Source organism: Heloderma suspectum, chromosome 6 (genome assembly GCF_057233095.1).
Source record: "Heloderma suspectum isolate Gila_16-S chromosome 6, 16-S_ref, whole genome shotgun sequence".
NCBI lineage: Eukaryota > Metazoa > Chordata > Lepidosauria > Squamata > Helodermatidae > Heloderma > Heloderma suspectum.
In genome coordinates, this window is record NC_139463.1 from 64,133,770 (window position 1) to 64,155,809 (window position 22,040).

General features: G+C 45.7%; 1 protein-coding gene across 1 annotated transcript in view; it reads left to right on the top strand.

The window, feature by feature from the left end:
- The window catches only part of IGFBP4 (insulin like growth factor binding protein 4), a 56,619-nt gene that overhangs the window by 24,461 nt on the left and 10,118 nt on the right, over nucleotides 1-22,040 (top strand). The gene's annotated exons all lie outside the window — the stretch shown is intronic.

Genomic DNA, 22,040 nt, shown 5'->3' on the forward strand with positions numbered 1-22,040 from the left:
ACTGAGAGTCACTGAGAATTTGCATCTGTATGACCCTGTGAAGTAATGGATTAAAAACCTGTAGACTGAAGCCTCTCATCTGTGTTTGTTTTTGGCATTGAAATAAAGTGGGGGCTAAAGGAATCTTGACAGAATAGGAGGATAAAAGCTCCATGTGAAGAAGTCCCTGATTTCCCTAGAATATAACATATGGGTGCTACTGTTCCTCCCACCTCTTCCCTCCCTGATCTTATTGCCCATCAGTCTCCATCACCTGTTGTGCAGCACACCTGGAGTCTGACTCACAACAGCATGTGAGGGAGGCGGTAGATGATTGACAGGGAACATCCAGGAGAAGCTGTGGCGGTTTTGTCTCCCACAGTAGCAAGTGATTTAAATGGACTTATGAGGTGTCTAGAATATGAGAAGGAAACCCTAATTCCCATGATATCTAGCTTGGGAACACGGATATTTAAACTCGTTTGAAATTTGTTTAAAAGTATAGTGCAGATGTGGAAATGACTTGGGTCCAGGATATCTTAGGAAGTGCTTCCTTCCCACCTGCTCCCCTCCTATGTTCCTCTGCAGGAGCTGTGATCATCGCAATGATTTCAGTATATTCTTCTCCCTTGTTTCTTTTGTTGTTGTTGTTCAGTCGTGTCCGACTCTTCGTGACCCCATGGACCATAGCATGCCAGGCCTTCCTGTCCTGCGCTCTCTCCCGGAGCGTGCTCAAGTCCATATTCATTGCATCGCTGATGCTATCTAGCCATCTCATCCTCTGCCGTCCCCTTCTCCTTTTGCCTTCAGTCTTTCCCAGCATCAGGGTCTTTTCCAGAGAGTTTTCTCTTCGCATTTGGTGGCCAAAATATTTGAGCTTCAGCTTCAGTATCTGTCCTTCCAATGAGCACTCAGGGTTGATTTCCTTTAGGATGGACTGATTTGACCTCCTTGCAGTCCAGGGGACTCGTAAGAGTCTTCTCCAGCACCACAGTTCGAAAGCATCAATTCTTCGGCGCTCAGCCTTCCTTATAGTCCAGCTCTCACAGCCATACGTTGCTACTGGGAAACCATAGCTTTGAGTATACGAACCTTTGTCAGCAAGGTGATGTCTCTGCTTCTTACTATGCTGTCTAGGGTTAGGGTACTGATTTTATTTGGCTTTTGGGGTCATTTTAATGCCATTTCGTATCATTGTAAGCCACTTTGAAAATTATATGAGCAATAAAGGACAGAAATTAAAACATTGGATAAATACGTGAAAGGCTCCGGTCATGGCCTAAAATTTCTCACTCGCTGACACATTCTGAAAGTGTAACCCATAAAAACTGGTCAGATGTTCTAATACCTGGATCCAGCCAAATTGCATGTCTGAAGTGTGTGTACATATTTTAAAGCAAAAGTATTATGAAACATCCTTCTCTGTCACATGTACATCTTGCATATGGAATGAAATTTCTAAATGGGGCACTCTGCAAATAAGCCATCAATCCTCCTTGCATTCCATCCTGGAATAAATTATGTGCAGGATTGTTCCCCATGCTGCTTTCCGCTTGCCTCCTCCCACCCCCAATTCAAATGTTTGAACTCTCTGAGGGTTTGAACTTCCTCAGGCCCTGCAACCAAAGGGGCCCGCCACAGTGGCTATTAAAACAAAAAATATTCTTAAGCCATTGAAAGGAAGAAAGTTTGCCTTAAAGCGAGGGGTACTGGGCTCATGTAGGTTTGTGGCCTTTTTTCACTTGTCCTGCTCCTTTGCCTCTGAGAGCAGCCAGACCCATGCAATTAAGCAGGTGAAGCTTTTCCTGTTACATTATGTCAGGAAAAGCTTCACTAGGCTGCTGTTACAGGCACAAGCACAGGACCGGTAAAAAGATGACAGCCCTGAGTATCCACAAATCACATGCTCTGCTATGGTTGCTGCTTCCCCCGTAAGCCCATATATGAGGAGACTGGTTATGGTTCATTCTGAAAAGTACTTTGCACATGCTCTAAAGCATCCTCTTCTTTGTTATTAATAGTTAATGTGTTCATTAGTTAACCCTCAGTAGTAGTTACCTCCTGCTCAATATGGAGGGAAAGGGATTCTGCACATGCTCAGAGGTATTCTTATCCTTATTACTACTATATAATGTGCTCCAGTACTCTAAAGCATGTCCAGGACTTTACAGTTTCCTTTTAAATATATATTAATACTTTTATATAAAAATTGCTACAATTTCTGATGATGCCCTCTGATTCAAATTAGCCACCTCAAAACCATATTTTAATAAAGCAGGGTATTAACATATTAAAGAAATGAAACCCTGGTTGCTAATGCCAGCATCACATACAAGAGCTAAAGTAACCTTTTATGCTACTTAAGTGAAACTGATCCTACAAACATGTATCACTCCCTCTATTTCCAATGTATATCATTGCTCGTAGCCAAAACAGCCGCCGCCGCCACCACCATTCACAAGAGGGCACTACCAGCGAGTTGGGGGAGGGTGGAATCCTGCGGTTTGAGATGACTGGAACAGAAGCATTCCACACTGCAACATTTTGTTGCGGGTCCCACTGGCCAATCGCAGTTTAACTGTCATGGCTTCCCTCAAATAATCCTGTGAGTTGTAGTTGACTGAGGATATTGAACAGTCTTTATTAAAAATCCCTGCCTAGCCCACCTCACACAACTACAGTTCCGAGGGGATGTCCCAGGGCAGACGACATGACTGTTAAGCCAGCTGAAAACTAGTGTGGGCCATGACAAACCTCTTGGCGGATGTTCTAGAGATCAGTCTTTCTTTGGAAGAATTAGTGTTTTCCTAGAAAATATGTATTTCAGGTTAAACGGAAAACAATGAACAGAAGGAGCGGGGGGGGGTATGGGGGGGAAAACAGTAAAGACATTGACCTGGTTCCCACGTACCGAGAAGGCACTGTGGGTTAATTTCCCAGCAGGGCTTCTCGTTGCAGAGGCAGCTGCCATTTTGAATACTCCAGGCGTGGTGGGGGCATGCCGTAGTTTCTTGGTATATGGAAACCCAGCAAGGGTGGGTTGTTGGGGTGGTTGACAAGCCACCCAGAATTCATGGGCTGTTTTAGGGTTGTGGATGGCTTGTCAGCCACACTAACAAGCCACCCTCATCAGGTTTGCACATAATGATAAACTATGCCCCCCACAGCACCCCGAATTTTTGAGAGGGCGGTGGCCACTGCAACAAGAAGCCCCGTGGGGAAATTCACCCAGGGTAGTTTCTTGTTCCATGTGAACCAGGCCATCTACTAACTACTGGTTTCAGACTTTAACCTTGCAGGGAAGAGAAAGAGAGAAAGTACTTCTGTCAATATACCTCACAATAAAGGTATATTAGGGGAGACAAGCCTTACATTCACAGTTTCCCCTTGTGTATCTCTCCAGCCACAACCACTTTCATATTCAAAGTATTAAGAAAAGCCGCATTTCCAAGAGAGAATAGGATTTCACAGGAAAATAATCAGGACTCATCTGTCACACTTATACGTAAGGAAGACAGTGGCACCAATCCAGAGATGGCTGCTCACACAGGGTGGGATCCAAATTTAGTCATACTAAGAACTGACCCACTGAAAGCAAAGGGGCTTATGTTAGTCATGACTAACTTAAGCCCCATTGATTTGAGTGGGTCTCCTAAAGTACGACTAAGGGCTCCATCACACGGGGCTGTTATCCTGTGATTGAGATGGCTCCTTCACGGAAGTTTGCGGGCTCTTTACATGACGCGGTGATCCTTCAAGGCATCTCCTGCACTAAATGCCCTTTGTTCCATTTTTAAATAGATCGCAGATAATGAGCTATCAAATTGCCCCATTGTGTTCCGCTTCAGTTCCCTCTGTCAAAAGAGTTAAAGCAGCAAGAAGGGGAGCAAGATCAATGAAAGATAATGGAAGACTCAGATAGAGGGAGAAGGAGGAAAAGGGGAGCGGGGAAAGGAAGCACATGAAAAAGGAGTCGTTGTGATCCTGCATTTAAAATGGAAGCAGAAAGCCCCTTTTTAAATGCAGGATTTTAGGCTGGTGTACAGATGCCCTGAATCTGGATCTAACCCAATGGCATTATGTGAAATTTGTACACTGTGTGGAAAATCCAGGGTTACAGGGTTGTTATCAGGATTACTGAGTCAATATGAAGTGGTTTGAGCACTCAGGAGAAGAGTTCAGTGCTATATACACCATAGCTCAGTAGCAGAAAACGTCTAAGCTAATTTCTGGAGGGTGCAATCCTATGCCTGTTTAGACAGAAAAAAAGTAGGACTTTTTTCTGTCTAAACAGGCATAGGATTGTGCTCCTAAAGGATCGTAGGCCTGGTCTACACATGCAGCAGAATAATGTCGTAAAATCCTGAGGTGATAAAGTATACTTTGCTATTTTAGACCGCAGATGTTAGACCATTTTTAAACCACCAGCCCATTCTGCCCCCACATAAGAACATGAGCTGCACTGGATCAGTTCCAAGGCCTCTCTGGTCCATCATTTTGTCCTGAAAATGGCCCACCACATGAAAAGTGTTTCATAGTCAGCATCTGGCTGTCAGCATCTGGTTATCTCACTGCTGGAACTGCATTTAACTCTGAAAGGAACCCCATGCTTACGTTGTTCCGACTGAGTAGCAAGCAACCTTGTACGTAGATCAGCCTGACTTTCCCAAAGAAAGGAATCATAGAATCATAGAATAAGGGGCCTACAAGGCCATCGAGTCCAACCCCCTGCTCAATGCAGGACTCCAAGTCTGAGCATCCCCGACAGATGGCTGTCCAGAACTGGACACAGTACTCCAGATGAGGCCTAACCAGTTCTGAGTAGAGGGGAACTAGGACTTCTTGGGATTTGGAAGCTATGCTTCTATTAATGCAGCCCAAAAGAGCATTTGCCTTTTTTGCAGCCACATCACAGTGTTGGCGCATATTCAGCTTGTGATCTACAGCAATTCCAAGATCCTTCTTGCTTATAGTGTTGTTGAGCCATGTATCCTCCATCTTGTACTTGAATCTTGGAAGAACACGGACCGAAGGGCTATTCGGTGATCAGCAGGAAAATAATACAATATGGAATCAACACTCAGTTGCCTGAGGGAGTATCAATATCATGGGCATGTTGACAACCTGGTTCTCGGTACAGCTTTTCTAACCCCTTTTTCCAGCTCTCAGTTGCTTCACTTAAATATTTAAGATTAAATGGGATACCTAGCTCTGGATAATCCAGGTTTGTCCACTGGCTGCCTCTACATTAAAGAAAAAACACGCAGTTCTACCATAGTGGAGTCTTTCTGCGTTTACAGCGGGCTCCCAGACGGCAACTGCAGGATTGTTGAGAGGAGAGTTTTTAATTTTCAAGGTTCCATAGAACTAAATGAAACAGCGCCATCTAGTGGCTGTTTTAATAGCACAATGATCCGAGATTTTTTGATACCTCATTTTTTCTGGATCTTCTAACATGGAAAAACCGGGAAATACCTCTGGATGTGCCCTGGAGGTTGATGACGTCATGAAAATGACCTGCAAATGTCCATGAGTGAGCAATCTCAATAGCAAGATAAAACCTCCGTGTGAAGAAGCCCACTGTCTTTTTCTTCTAATTGCCGAAAGAGCCAATCTTCCAGGACTTTTCCATCTCTGGGCCTAGGCTACTCCAGCCCGACAGCGCTAAAACACTTCTCACAATATTCATAGGCTTCCACAGCGGGGATCCTGTTGGGTTTCATTCAAAGGAGCTGGCAAGAGGCCTGGAGTTCTGGCAGACAGTTTTCTTTCAGTCCCTCGGCGCTGCTCATCCTCAAAGCAAAAGCACCACGGAGCTCTTTTCCATTTGCAAGGATCAATAATTCGATACAGACTGCAGCGGGCGTGGGAGCATGTGCATAACGGCATGACATCTTGACCTTGCAGCTGCAAAATAACTTCAGCAAGAAGAGAGATCACATGTGTGTGCGCGCGCACACACACACGCACACACACGTTGGGGAGAAATCATGTTTGCTGTACCAAAATATTAAGCTTTAAATGCCCTGAATTCATAGCGTCCTGCATTTGCTTTTCCTTTCAAAAAATGTCAAACTAACCAGATGTGCTCTCTTGACACTTGCCTTCTTGGCTGCCAACGTCTGGTTATCCCACTGCTGGAATCGCATTTAAGTTAACCCAGCAAGTAGTTGCCAAGACTCTTTGCAGTTGAAATGTACTTCTATACTTTTTGCCATGAATTTTCTCTCTCCCCCCACCCCCATGTTGTTTAACAAGCTACAGTTTGCAGCTCACCAGAGGCTCCTTTACTTTTACCTGCTCAGACATTGATGCAAGCTTGCAGCCCCTCCCTTCTTTCTAGTATTTATTTCTCGACTGTGTTTCTGAAGCCAACCAAGGCGGTTTACCAAAAATTTGAAGTTAAAAACTATTAAATAAAGACATAGTAAAATACTAAAAACAAGTTTTAAAACCACAGTAATAATCTAAAAAGCCAAATTATTAAGAAGGGTCTTGACCCCCTTCCTGAACGCAGAGCGAGTAGAGACCCATTGCACCTCCCAAGAGTTTGGGAGTTACACAGGAGAAAGCCGTGTCCTGTGTGCCCCACAAGCAGGCTTCTGCAAGCAGGGGTGTCTCCAAAAGAGTCTTTCATGATGACCTTAATAACTGAGCAAATTCATACCAAGGCAGCGGCCCCTCAGCTACCTAGGGCCTGAGCTATGGAGAAAGCAATCCTATGGCTCGGAGGGGGGTAAAGGATATTTCGGATTCCTGGATCCGAGGTCGGAGGTAGTGCTCCAACCTCAGATCCAGGAACCCGACCTTGCACCCAGGAATCCAACCTCCCCGCCCCTCCAGTGTGGAAAAAACTGCATCAGCAGCCTCTCCAAGGTCAGAAAAGTGACCCCGGAGGGGAGGAAAAGGGGGTGTTCCCATGGGCAGGAAGGGGACTGGGGAGGCCAGCTTATCCCCTCCACGACAACTCAGCTAGATGGGTAAAAAAGCCCATCTAGCTGGAATGCAGAACAGGAGGCATGGTGGAGGTGATGACCAGCTTCATCACAGTTCCTGCTCTGCACTGGATACTCATCAGCCTCCAACTTCAGAGGCTTATGAGTATCAAGGGCAGATCCCATATGATCGTGCCTCTAGTGCTTTAAGGATTAAAACCAACACCTTGACTTGAGCCTGGAAAACAACTGGTCACCAGTGCAGATCTTTTAATATTGGAGTGATATGTCCCCTGGTCAGCAGCCTAACTGCTGCATTTTACACAAATTCAAGCTTCTGGATGCTCATCAAAGGTAGCCACATTTAGTACGCATTGCAGTAGTCTAACCGTGACAGATTATATGGCTGACAGAGTGAAGAATATGGTGCATGGGAGGAGTGAAGTCACCTGTTCGACAATGGGAAACACGCAACAAGAGGTGATACACTTACTGCCATTTGTTCACATGCAACAAAAGGCAAACAGCATGAGGTAGCTCTGTGGGTGTTGTTTTGGAGGGGGTGACTTCAGTAAGAAGAGCCCTGAGGGATCAAACCCAGGACAGTCCAGTATTCTGTTTCCCGCACTGACCAACCAGTCGCCTCTGGGAAGCTCACAAGCAGGGAATGAAGGCAATCACCCTCCTCTAGAATTTTCCACCTGTAGTTGATATCAAGGTATACTGCTTTTGAATATGGAGGCTCAGTTTAGCTATCATGGCTAATAGCTGCTGGTATATATTCCTCTCTAGGAATGTGTCTAATACTTTTAAAAGCCATCTGAGATACTTTCTATGCACTCTGTACTATGCACAGGAATATATTCCAGTGCCTTCAATGTGAAGATTTCCCAAAGTTCTTGGCCCTGCTTCCTCGAGAGGAAGTACTCGTCTCCTCTGCAGTGGACAAAATGTTAAGGCCTATTAGGGGTGCATTAAAATAAAATAACTCTTCATTGGATGTCAATTTAACCTGAAAATGGCACATGCGTGCACATACATGTTTCCTGTCCACAAGATAATAACATTTTTAGTGGGGGGAGAAAGAACATATTGACATATGAATGGCCCTGCTGGATCAGACCAAAAGTCAATTTATCTGGAGGCTGGAGCAACATTCTGTTTCCAACAGTGGGCAGCCAAATGCCTCTGAGAAGCAGGGGAAAGCTGTAGTTCAGTGGTAAAGTACATGCTTTGCACGCAGAAAGTCCCAGGTTTGCTCCCCGGCATCTCCAGGTAGTGCCAGGAAAGAATCCTGCCTGAATCCCTGGAGAGCTGCTGTCACTCAGTGTCAACAATACCAGGCTAGATGGACCAACAGTTTCATTCACTGTGCCAGTTTGCATGTCATGATAAGCCATGCTGAAAATAAGCCATGATTGGTTGGTCATTCGATTGCTAACCCATGTTACTCCTGACAGATGATCAGGCACTCTGTGGCATGCCGCGGCTTGTTTCTTCCTTAGTCCTCCTGCTTGCTCCGGGCACATATCCCATGGGTCTTTGCAGCACAGCCTCAGCAGACTATTGCACTTCTCTGCTAATGAGTACAAATGCACTCATTAGCATAGTAGTTTTTTTGTGGATTTTTTTTTCACCTTAAATTTAACTTTAAAAAAGTTTCAAGGAGATTGGTGCAAAACTGCTAAAGCATAGCAGTTACTACGAATAAGTGCAGTAGTTACTGAAAATGTGCGCAAATCTCCTCGAAGGGGGAAAAAAGTTAAATTTGCACAAATCTCCCCAAAGGTTCAAAAAAGAAGAAAAGGTGTACCTATCTAGGGAATTGATGAAATGGACAAGTAAATTGACAGGTGTCATTTCTTATCAATGTATTGGAGGAGGGGCAGATGGCGAGGGAGGATGGAGGCGGGAGATTGTAAGGAGTGAACGGTTTTTTGCCCCTCTTCCCAGGCAGCTCTGTAGCCCTTTCCAACAAGCTGTGCATAACCCACTCTGCTGGGTTCACACATCACAACAAACCACTCTGAAAACAAGCCACCCTGAACAACCCAACAAGTCGTGGGTTCTCTGGGTGTCTTGTGTGTAGCTAACACACCATGCTGAGGAAACTGCACCAGGTTCAGATGTCACGGTAAGCCACCCTGAAACAAACAAGGGTGACAACCCACTGTGGGTTGTCATGTCGTGTTAACCAGGTCAGCATAAGGCAGCTCCCTATGTTCCTAAGAGTACAAGCAGGCAATGATGGAGACTGATGCCTCCTGCTATTTTTTACCTCTGGTAATCAGAGGTACACTGCTTCCATATAGGGAGGTTTCTCTTCTCAGCTATCCTGTCCTTTTTTCTATTTGTATAACAATTCTAGCCTTAAACATAGTCCTTTCCGCCAATTTACTGTGAACAGGCTGGTCTGTTATTTCCTGTAATCCCCACAAATGCTTAAAAAACAAACTGATTGCTGTTAACCTTGGCCACTTTCCAGTTACTTTACGTTATTACTTAATAGCTTAGAATGAATAATCAAACCACTAGTTGTCAAATGTTCTACTCTTTCCATGTTGATTTTAGGGAGTGTTCCAGACTAGAGACTAGGCCCTGCCCTACCATTAGGCAGAGTGTGGCAGTCGCCTCAGGCAGCTGATTTTGGGTGTCACGAAAGGGCAGCAACTGTTGGTTATTTAATGTATAATTGTTGTGTTTTTACTGCTAGGGAAAGGGAGAGGTGTTTATGGAATTCCCTGCCTCAGGTGCGAAAATAACAGGACCGGTCTTGGGTACTATGCAACTTGGAAGGGGGCATTTGCTATTACACCTTAGGTGGCAAAATGTCCTGGGCTAGGCCTAACTAGAGCATCACACGCAGCAACAGGTCACTCTAGCTGTACACCACCAAAAAAAGGATGAGCATTGGACACAGACTATGTTGGGGAATTCAGGCATAGATTTAGTTCATGCAGGCTTCTGTCACACCTATCAGGCCTTCACCATTGGCCCATGTGGACTACCAGTAGGTATTCGACATTTGCTGTGCTGGCTGGGGGATTATGGGAACTGTCGTCCAACACCATGGGAGGGAGCCAGGTTAAGGAAAGCTACTGTATGTTTTTGGCACGCTGTCTTCTAGGAAATCTTCTCCACCATTACTGATCTTATCAGAAGTTTCCAAGGAATATCAGGGGTCCCTGGAAGAGTTTCAAACCCACTAAGTAAATCAACCCTTGTTTTTACTAAAAAGGAAAACAAGCCACAGAGAGACAGAGTGACCTGTCCAAAGGCACATAAGGCGTCTGTGGCCCAGCAGGAATGTGAGCCCTTTTTATACCCTCAGAGTGCCTGTGAGCACCACATGCCAATCCTCCACTCAAGAGCGCTCTGCTTCTTCAGGGCCCTTGAAGGGAGATGGCAGCCTCCTCTGAACTCCCCGCAGCTGTTTTCCTGGCACGGTGCCTTCTGCTTGCTCTGGTTTAAGACACATAAATAGAAGTGGGGCAGTTCAGGGGAGCGAAGTGGGCAATGGCTTTTGTAACAGTTACCAAGCTTTTCTGGGTAGCTGCTGAAATCCTTGGTCTACAGCCAGTTTGAAAGGTAGCTGTGCCAAAGAGGCTCGCTGACCACATTTCCCCTCAATGAAAGCAGTGACATCACCCCAAGGTGGCTGTGTAGGGCCCACAGAATCGAGAGAAATATGAACATTTGAAGCTGCCTTAGACTGAGAGAGCATTGGTCCATCTAGCTGAGTATAGACCTCCTCTGCCAGGTTGTGGTGCTCCAAAGGTTCGGACAGAGGTCTTTCTCAGGCCTGCTATATGATTCCTTTACCTGGAAACGCTGGGGTTTGGGCTTGGGACCTTCTGAATGCAAGGCATGTACCCTATCACTGAGCTATAGGGGTGGGGTGGGATTTAAACTGGTGGGATAATTTGGTAATGATGCCTCCTGTTAGAAAGGCAATTAGCAGAGAAAAAACAAAAGGCAAAACAGAAATGAGCGTTTACCAGTCTCACATGCACACAAGTTATAAAGGGAGACCACATCCTCCTTTTGAAGGATGGGTAGGGAGGAAGGGGAGGAGCAAAAGCAAGAAATTACAGGAAACCATACTGTAGTCTATAGAGATCTAAGGCTAGCTGTGGCCAAAATTCCCATTAACTAACTGCAACACTGTCCCCTACCAGTCAGTAACTTGAAGATGGGGTTGCAATATTCCCAAAATTGTTGTTGTTGTTGTTCAGTCGTTAAGTCGTGTCCTTCACGACTTAACTTCATGACCCCATGGACCATAGCACGCCAGGCCTTCCTGTCCTCCTCTCTCTCCTGGAGTGTGCTCAAGTTCATATTCATTGCATCGGTGATGCTATCTAGCCATCTCATCCTCTGCCGTCCCCTTCTTCTTTTGCCTTCAGTCTTTCCCAGCATCAGGGACTTTTCCAGGGAGGTTTCTCTTCACAATTTCCAAAATAAACTGCCTTATATTGACTTGCCCTTCTAGATCAGTACCGTCTGCTCTGACTAGCAGTGGTTCGCACACAGAGGGGTCTTGAGATGTTGGGGATTGAACCTAGGACATTTTTTATATGCTCTACCACTGAGCTAAGTCCTTCCCCCAAATCATCAGCTTCCAGTAGCCATTTGCCACCCTGAATGCTGGGGAGTTAAGACACTGGCTGGTAAGCCTGAACCTTTAAAATACATTGTAATGCCTTGCTGGCATTGCTCCTGATCAAGGCAAGACCTGCAAGCAACATGGTGGCTTCTGACCCGCCAAGCAGCCCTGAACTTGAACAGTCTCTCAACCAAATCAACAAGCTAAAGAAGGTATGATCCCAAAATAAAACAGCTTGGGAAATCGCGGCACAGCTGAATCCTATTAAAATGAAGCCATTCTCCTATCAAGTTATATTGGTGCAGTGAAGCAGGGGACTGGAAACAAAGCCCCATGAAGAGGGACTGAAAGAACTGGGCATGTTTAGCCTTGAGAAGAGAAGGCCGCACTCTTCAAGTACTTGAAAGGCTGTCACAGAGAGGAAGGCCAGGATCTCTTCTCCATCATCCCAGAGTGCAGGGCACGGAATAATGGGCTCCAGTGACAGGAAGCCAGATTCCGGCTGAACATCAGGGAAAACTCTCTAGGATGTCCAGACTGTTAGAGCAATACGACAATGGGACCCATGACCTAGGGAGGTGGTGGGCTCTCCCACACTGGAGGCATTCAAGACGAGGCTGGACAGCCATCTGTTGGCGATGCTCTGATTTGGATTCCTGTGTTGAGCAGGGGGTTGGACTCGATGGCCTTGTAGGCCCCTTCCAACCCTATTATTCTACAAGTCTATGATTCTATGATAAGCAAACCTCCAGCTGTGGTCAGTCATGAACTTTTCACTGTTTATGGTGAGAGTACTCACGAAAACATCAGATTGATTATGTACTTTGCAGCCAAAGATGGAGAAGCTCTATACAGTCAGTAAAAACAAGACCTGGAGCTGACTGTCGCTCAGATCATGAGCTTCTTATTGCAACATTTCGGCTTAAATTGAAGAACGTAGGGAAAACCACTAAACCATTCAGGTATGACCTAAATCATATCCCTTATGAATATACAGTGGAGGTGAGGAATAGATTTCAGGGATTAGACCTGATAGACAGAGTGCCTGAGGAACTATGGACGGAGGTCCGTAACACTGTTCAAATTGCCAACATTCTCTGGATCATGGAGAAAGCAGAGAATTCCAGAAAAATGTCTATTTCTGCTTCATTGACTACGCTAAAGCCTTTGATTGTGTGGATCACAACAAACTGTGGCAAATTCTTAAAGAGATGGGAATACCACCTTACCTGTCTCCTGAGAAAACTGTACAAGGGTCAAGAAGCAACAGTAAGAACCGGGCATGGAACAATCGATTGGTTCAAAATTGGGAAAGGAGTACAAGGCTGTATATTGTCACCCTGCTTATTTAACTTATATGCAGAGTACATCATGAGAAACGCCAGGTTGGATGAATCACAGGTCGGAATTAAGATTGCTGTGAGGATTATCAACAACCTCAGATATGCAGACGTTACCACCCTAATGGCAGAAAGCGAAGAGGATCTAAAGAGCCTCTTGTTGAGGGTGAAAGTGGAGAGTGCAAAAGCTGGTTTGAAACTCAACATTAAAAAAACTAAGATCATGGCATCTGGCCCCATCATTTCCTGGCATATAGAAGGGGAAGAAATGGAAGCAGTGACAGATTTTATTTTCTTGGGCTCCAAGATCACCGCAGACGGTGACTGTAGCCATGAAATCAAAAGACGCTTGCTCCTTGGGAGGAAAGCTATGGCAAACCTAGACAGCATAGTAAGAAGCAGAGACATCACCTTGCCGACAAAGGTCCGTCTAATCAAAGCTATGGTTTTCCCAGTAGTAATGTATGGCTGTGAGAGCTGGACTGTAAGGAAGGCTGAGTGCCGAAGAATTGATGCTTTCGAACTGTGGTGCTGGAGAAGACTCTTACGAGTCCCCTGGACTGCAAGGAGGTCAAATCAGTCAATCCTAAAGGAAATCAACCCTGACTGCTCATTGGAAGGACAGATACTGAAGCTGAAGCTCAAATATTTTGGCCACCTAATGCGAAGAGAAAACTCTCTGGAAAAGACCCTGCTGCTGGGAAAGACTGAAGGCAAAAGGAGAAGGGGACGACAGAGGATGAGATGGCTAGATAGCATCACCGATGCAATGAATATGGACTTGAGCACACTCTGGGAGAGAGCGCAGGACAGGAAGGCCTGACGTGTTGTGGCCCATGGGGTCACGAAGAGTCGGACATGACCGAAGGACTGAACAACAACAACTCACGAAAACAAGCTTATTGGGAATAGATTTTGCAAACATCTGTTTGATTCTATGTAGCCCAATAGAGAAGTTGTACCCCAACATCTTTCTACTTACTTTGGTGCCTTCTGAAACTCCACTCCTACCTCATTGAACTGTTTTTCAGTCTTTTGTGGGAGTCAAGGTAGCTTTAGCTTGCAAAGGGGACGTGATTACTTCCTTCATTTTGATTCAGTGGAAGGATAAGCTAGGGGATATTATGCAGGTTAACTTGTCAGGTTTGAGGAATGAGAGGACAAGGAAAAATCAGTTTTCTTTTATGAATTCTGTGTTGCATTTCGCACTTATCTGGCAGCTCAAGAAGGCAATACATACCCCCGACAGATTCAAATGTGTTTCTTTATAATGATCTCCTCCACACATATGTGTGACTTTATTATTAATGTGCCTCATTGCTAAGTGGCTCAAAATACACTGGTTTCTCTCTCCCCCCCCCCCCTTTCTGGATGACTTATTTTAGTTATTTTATTTGGTAGTTGTTTTATTGTTTTATTTTTAAACTAGGATTTAAATTTAATTATTTATTTATTTATTTCTATACCACCCAATAGCCGAAGCTCTCTGGGCGGTTCACAAAAATTAAAACCACAAAGTGCAGCATAATATAAAACATGAAAGCTTAAAACCACAGTATAACAGTACAGCCAGAATAAAACCTAGCAGCAATGCAGAGATTTAAAATACAGATTTAAAACACCAGAGCTAAAAGATTAGGAAGCTAAAAGGCTAAACTACTAGGAGAATAAAAAGGTCTTCACCTGGCGCTGGAAGGGAACAGCGTAGGCGCCATGTGAACCTCTCTAGGGAGCTCATTCCACAGCCAGGGTGCCACAGCAGAAAAGGCCCTCTTCCTGGTAGCCACCTGCCTCACTTCCTTTGGCAGGGGCTCCCAGAGAAGGATCCCTGAGGATGATCTTAGGGCCCAGGCAGGCACATATAGGAGGCAGGCTTTTGCTGTTCCCTCCTGCCCTTTTGCCAGAAACCTGTATTTATTTACAAGCATTAAAGGGGAAATAGTGCATCTAGTATCTTCGAAAGGTTTAACTGGAATATTGTGACAATGGGTTTGTGAATCATTCTGTTCTGTTACAACAAGGGCGGGCAATATTTTTTGGCTCAAACTTGCCATTATCTGCTCCATTGGCAGGGGATATTGGACACGAATGGGAAATTAATCTGCTCTTTGAAGCCAGCTGAAATACCCTTAAGTCATACCCACCTGTAGAGTGTAAGGCAGCTGAAACTACCGTTGCCTGGTAGCGTGGGTAGAGCTAAAAAAAAGAGAGAACCCAGCAGTGGGTGGGATTTGGTGGTTTAATATTTTGCAGTGCTGCACTGATATTGCTGGGTGGTGCCGGCTCCAGGTTTTGGTGGAAACCGGCAAAAACAACCTCTCAGGCAAGTAATACTAGTCCCAAAAATAGAGCTGGGGTCAAGGGTGGGCATGATTGAGGCAAGACACCCTGAGCCCCCCCCCCCCCGCGAGTCTCCCTTCTGCTCACTGCCATTGTCACCAGCTGCTCTTGCTCCTCATCCTGTCTCTCATCATTGCTACCGTTTGCTCGCTTGCCAGGCAGACAGCCAGGGAGCAAGGAGGCCATGGCATCCCCTGCTCCTCCTTCTCACCACCACCCTTGCCTGGGCCAGAGCGAGAGGCAGGCGAACAAGCAGGTCGCAATAGGGAAGAGGAGGAGCAACTCCAGGGGGCTCTTGTCAGTGGGCCCCTGTTGGGGTGTGGGCCCTCAGCAGGTGCCCAATCATGCCCACCCTTGACCCCAGCTATTTTTGGGACTAGTATTACTTGCCTGAGAGGTTGTTTTTGCAGCACCGCAATACATTTTGAGAATAATGAGAAGACAGGATACCCTGGAGAAGATGCTGATGCTAGGGAAAGTGGAAGGCAAAAGGAAGAGGGGCCGACCAAGGGCAAGATTTGTTGTTGTTCAGTCGTTCAGTTGTGTCCGACTCTTCGTGACCCCATGGACCATAGCACGTCAGGCCTTCCTGTCCTGCACTCTCTCCCAGAGTGTGCTCAAGTCCATATTCATTGCATTGGTGATGCTATCTAGCCATCTCATCCTCTGTCGTCCCCTTCTCCTTTTGCCTTCAGTCTTTCCCAGCAGCAGGGTCTTTTCCAGAGAGTTTTCTCTTCGCATTAGGTGGCCAAAATATTTGAGCTTCAGTATCTGTCCTTCCAATGAGCACTCAGGGTTGATTTCCTTTAGGATGGACTGATTTGACCTCCTTGCAGTCCAGGGGACTTGTAAGAGTCTTCTCCAGCACCACAGTTCGAAAGCATAAATTCTTCGGCGCTCAGCCTTCCTTATAGTCCAGCTCTCACAGCCATACGTTACTACTGGGAAAACCATAGCTTTGATTAGACGGACCTTTGTCGGCAAGGTGATGTCTCTGCTTCTTACTATGCTGTCTAGGTTTGCCATAGCTTTCCTCCCAAGGAGCAAGTGTCTTTTAATTTCATGGCTACAGTCACCGTCTGTGGTGATCTTGGAGCCCAAGAAAATAAAATCTGTCACTGCTTCCATTTCTTCCCTTTCCTGGAGGTGCCGGACTCGACCTTGGGGGAGCTGGGGGTGGCAACGGCTGACAGGAAGCTCTGGCGTGGGCTGGTCCATGAAGTCACGAAGAGTCGGAAGCGACTGACCGAATAAACAACAACAAACAATACATTTTCAACCTATACCCAGATTATGCTCTCTCCTCCAAGGGACGCCTGTACTTTAAATGCAGCCCAGAACCTCCTGCCACTTTGGGAAGAAGGAGTGCCAAACAGTTTGCAGAGGTAGCATAACACTGGGAAAGGTGGGTATGGGGGCAAAACTCCTTCCCATCCTAGGTTTCCTGATGTTGAAAAAAACCTAAATCCTAGCATCAACCGGAAACAAAGGCAAATGCTTGAGTAAACAGATAGTGTTTACATTTGGTCTTAGCCTAAGGCATTATCAATGCACACTTCATTGTTGCACAGGCAGTTAGGAAGCTTTGAATCTCTCTTGAGACAAACTGCTTGGGATATAGCCTAAAAAGAGCTTCACAGAGTCTAGCTTTGTAGGATTCCTAAAATTCTTCACTAATGAGAGTTAAGTTCTGCACCAGAGAGGCTTAGACACTGCAACCAGAATATATTCTGCCCATTCTTTACATGGTTTTTTTTTGTAAATTGCACTATTTATTCTGTTTCCAGGAGCCAGATTTTAAAAGATTTTGGAGACTGTGGGGAAATGGAGGAAGGAAATAGTTGCAGACTGTCAGTAGGTGGACTGCAAATACAGGAGCCAGCACAAAAATGCTATGCAGCCTGATTCAGTGATGATCTACTTCATGTAGGGATGTACGGATTTTGTTAAACCCATTCTGTCTCTCTTTCATGGATCATCAGGCATGTTTCATTCCGTCGTGCGCTCATGGTCAGAACTGGTTTTTCTGTACAAGAATTTCATTTGTTTGCAAATGTGTTCTTGTGCAAGTGCACATTAGTGCTAATGCGCATTTGCAAACAAACGATATTGTGCAAATCCCACCTCACCAGTAAAAAAATGGTCTGCAAGACTTGGAAAACACCAGTCTACTGTGGAATCTGAAGATCGGATCTGTAGACATCCGAACTCATTTGAATCCATTGCACATTTCTCCAACATCCCCAACTTCATGAGCACCAAAAGTCCTGCTCCCGCATACCCACTTCCCAGGTTTTTTTGCAGATACTACTTTTGGGAGGGGCTACAGCTCAGTGTGATAGAGCACCTGATTTGCATGCAGAAGGTTCCAGGTTCAATCCCCGGTTTCTCCAGGTAGGGTGAGGAAAGAATCCTGCCTAAAACGCTGGAGAGCCGCTGCCAGACAGTGTCCAGGCTAGATGGACCTATGGTCTGACTTGGTATAAGGCAGCTTCCTATGTTTCTCTGCGATCATAAGGATCAGAAGTTTCTTTTTCATGAAAGGTGAGATTCTCAAGATGCTGAATTCTCGTGACTGCAGAATTCTACATATCATCTATGTACATGTTTCTTCATAAACACCTGTTCTTTAAGAGTCCTGAATTACCTGGTGGGATTGGCATGACTATTTGCTGACCATTTTTGTAAAAAAAATCCCCAGGCAGCATAGACAGTTCCCCAATGAGCTGAGCACTGTGCCAACTACCAACGTTTTGCTTAGGGCTGACAATAATGCTGGCCTAAATGCTGGGGGCGGGGGGGGGGGGAGTAGGGAAGTAGATGTGCTCCCAAGCGTGCATGAAGGTTCAAATCAGCACAGGCACCCCTCCATGCTACCAGCACTCTTTCTTTCTCCACCAGTAGCCTAAAACCAGCAAGAACTACCTCTCTTGGTCTTGGCGTGGGGAAGCTGCAACCAGGCAGCCTAGAGTAGAGCTGGAGCTGCAAGCGACGTGGAGGGCCGGGTGGGCAAGTGAGAAGCACAGCAATGGCGGCGGCGGCAGCAGCAGCAAGAGAAGATACCAGGTTGCCCAGAGGCTGTTGGATCCTGGCGGCACAAAACTCCTCTAAGTGCTGGAAGGATGTGCTTCCTTACTCAGGAGCAGGAATGGCCAGCCGACAGCCTGTAAGTCACACCCACTGCCGCTGCCCTTATGCACCTGGCCCCCGCTACTCCTTCTCCAGTCTGGGCAGGGCCTGCACAGCGCTGCTTCTCACCTGGTAGGTCTGGCAGCCCTCTGTGCGGAAAATGAGAGGCAACCTCAGCTCCTGCTCATTCATTCTGCCGTGAGAGGGGCTTGCACCATCCGAGAGGGAAATAGCGCCTTTAAGGATCATTTGCCATTCACAGTTTTGCAGAAGAAGGAATTTTAGCTGCGGTGGTTCCAGAAGCTGTCCTTGCCCCCCACCATCTATCCACTGTTAAAGGTACAAGAGACCTTAATGTTCATCTCCAGCTTATAAACTCCAGTTGCTAGAGATAATGCCACTGTTTGTTTTATTTAGGACATTTTAATCCTGCCCATTTCTCTCCAAAGAAGCTCAGGTGAAATTAGATATATTTGTTTAACAAGAGGAAAAACAGTAGCTCCTCGCAGTGGAACAGAGCAGGGAGTGGAAACAAGTCCCTTTCAGGGAGGTCTGATGGCTGAGCTGGCATTTCTCATTTAAAACAAAAGCAGAAAATGATCCCTGATGAAAACCATCACCTCAACAAATGTATTTGCCTAAGCTGCCCCCTCATGTGTATATTTTTACATCCAGCTAACACAAGCCACTATATTTTGTAGTGTGACTTGAATGTCTAGCTCCCAAGAACTAGAACTTTCAGAATTTGAAAGTTTAAGTTATAGTAGAAAAGGAAGAATGCATGCCAATGTACAATTTTAAAAATTCTGTGCCAAGAAAGCTAGTCATTTTAACAAGGAATGCTGCAACCTGTATAAATTACCAACTCACTTCACAGATGACAGGTGGGGATCGTGGTTTTTCACAATGGGTGGTTAGGCTCATGTAATACATTCCATAAGAGTGGCTTTGGAAGTTATAGAGATGCGGGGGAAGCGGCTGCATTCACATATCACACTAAACCATTATTTAGTGCAATGTGCATAATCAGGAATGCAGACTTTTGCCTCCTTCTCCTGCCACGTTACTGAAAGGTGTTTGGAAACACTTGCTTTACTTTACTACAGTTTGTCATTTTAGCTGGAGCAACAAACCGTGGTTAACATTAACCATAGTTACTTTCAAACAAGCCAACTTCAAACCATGGTTTCATGGCTTGTTGAAATTAACCATAGTTAATGTTAACCACAATTCTGGATAAACAGACATCATGGTAAATTGTAGTTAACTAAAAGTGGAAGCAAACACTTCTGAACTCCTCTTGACCATGCAAGAGAAGAGGGGAGTGGGGGAGTATGCAAGCCTGAGGCTCACTGCAGCTCATTCCTGTTCATGTACATCATGCTGCACCATAATTTAGTGTGGTGCGAAAACATGGCCAATGTGAATGCTCTCACAAAAGACAAAGGGACTGCTAATTGAGGAGACTACTGTATTTGATGAAGTGCCGTCATAATGTCTCAAAATGTTTAGGCAAAACAACAGGAAACTGGAGTGGGCTTTTTTTGGGGGGGGGGGTAAATAAATTATACTATTTCTATACCATTTTGTCAACTTTTACCCTTTAGATTTTTTTTTTTGAGGGGTGAGATAGGGGAGGTCTTACCGACAGAGAAAAGCCTGTGTCTTTGCTCTGCAGCAAGCAAGCTGCATCTCCAGTATTTGTCAGCTAACAAGAAGTTGATCCAAAGTTGCACATAAATTCATGGAAACTTGGATGCAGCCCATTTGGAAAGGGGAATTAAAGAGAGAATGGCCATACTTTGGAAACCTGGAGACAGCCAACTGGGCAGGCTTTTGAAGAGAAAAGGGATCAGGGGAGGAGGTTGAGGCAAACCACAAAAGGCCGGAATGTGGGCCAGCTCAGAGTAGGGCTGGCAAAAAAAAAAAAAAATCCCAAACCCTTTCGTGGCCCAGTTTGCTGGCCACACATCATCTGCAACGCTTAGTTTGTACCAGGACACCGGCTCAGCTCTTATTTTGATTGCTAACCCTGGGACATATAAAGTAATAGTCTCTGAGCATGAGTAGAATGCTGTTGTCTTACTACTCAAGCAGGGCTTAATTTCGAGCAAAACTTTAGCAGGGATTATCTCTGGAATGTAGTATCAGTGCTAGGGACATGTAGTCATAATAAAAGACAGAGTGCTTTTCTTTCACTGCTGAGTAACACAACCCACCCACGTATTCTGCATTGGGTTACAGGGCAAGGTTTCTAGGTCACTGGCCAGGGCCAGCCCAAGATGTTTTGCTGCCTGAGGCAAAGAACAAGATGGTGTCCCCTCCCATTCCATGTACAACAGCTGACGGGATTGGCAGATGAGACTGTCTTCAACACTGATGATGGGACAACATTCTCCACTGCACCTGAAGGCAGCAGGTGCAGCACAGGCTGCATTTCCTCTTAAGGAGTGCAGCACAGGCTGCATTTCCTCCAGCACCTTGTTGCCACCTCTTAGCACGTGCCGCCTGAGGCAACTGTCTCACTGTGTATAATGACAGAGCCGGTCCTGTCACAGAATATGAATTCTAGGCGGGCTTGCACACAAGCCATCTCTCTTGTGACAAATTAAGAACTGGTCCCACCTTCTCCTTAGGGTGCCTTCTTGAGAGGTGACCATCACTATACCCACAGGGAGGGCAGTAGCAATGGGTTTGCCGGAGGAGAGCTGTAAATTTGGTAAATAATGAAAAACAAGTTGTCGTTTTGCTTTGTAATCATGGTGGCGATATTTCCTGGGAGTGTACCCTTGGGGGCTTTTTAGATTGCTGGTTTACAGAGCACCAGGGGCTGAGTTGTTACTCCAAGGTGACCCCCAACCATAGTGTACTATTATTAGCATTGCCAAGTTGCAATCTGGAAATTTGCCCCATTCCCTTAAAACGACCGATTAGCATTAGACACTGCAGCTTCCTCAACTTCGGACGCAATCCTATGCATGTTTAGACAGAGAAAAGTCCTACAACTCCCAGCATTGCCCAGCCAGCATGGCTGGCTGGGGAATGCTGGGAGTTATAGGACTTTTCTCTGTCTAAACGTGCATAGGATTGCACTCCTGTTTGCTCTGAAAGCCCCATTCTTTTTGTTTGCTATCTCCCCTGCCTCCTGTGCAGCACAGCTGGATCCCTGCTCACTGCAGCAGTTTGGAGAGGGGAGAAGACAAAAGGATCAGATAAGCCTTTACCTGATAAAAGAACAGGTAGAGGAAGTAGCAGCCCCCCGCCCACTTTTATCTGTTGTTTATTTTAAAACAGCAGAGCAAATGCCTGGGTTACAACATGGCAAATTGATCCATTATAGAGTGGGAGATGCACAGATCTGACCCTTGAGATAGAATCCATCAGGAAGGTCTCCTGCAAAAGTCCACATGAAATGAATGGCAGCATCACCTACTAAAATGTCTGTATATCGGCTGCTCTGATGCTAAATGTATGTCCCAAGGTCAGCAACGGCAAATCTAGCTTCCACCACCCTCACTTTAAGGTCTAGTCATTCAGGATAGCATAGGGCTCCCCACCTTGTTTTCCTGACCCCCATCACTAGCTGCTGCTGCTGGGAGGTGGGGAAAGGTCGCAACACGGGTATCAAAAGACACCGTAGGAGATGCAGAGGAAAGCAGACACTGCTGGTGGATGTGCGATCACTGGCATGGTTACGTTTGGGCCTTTAAG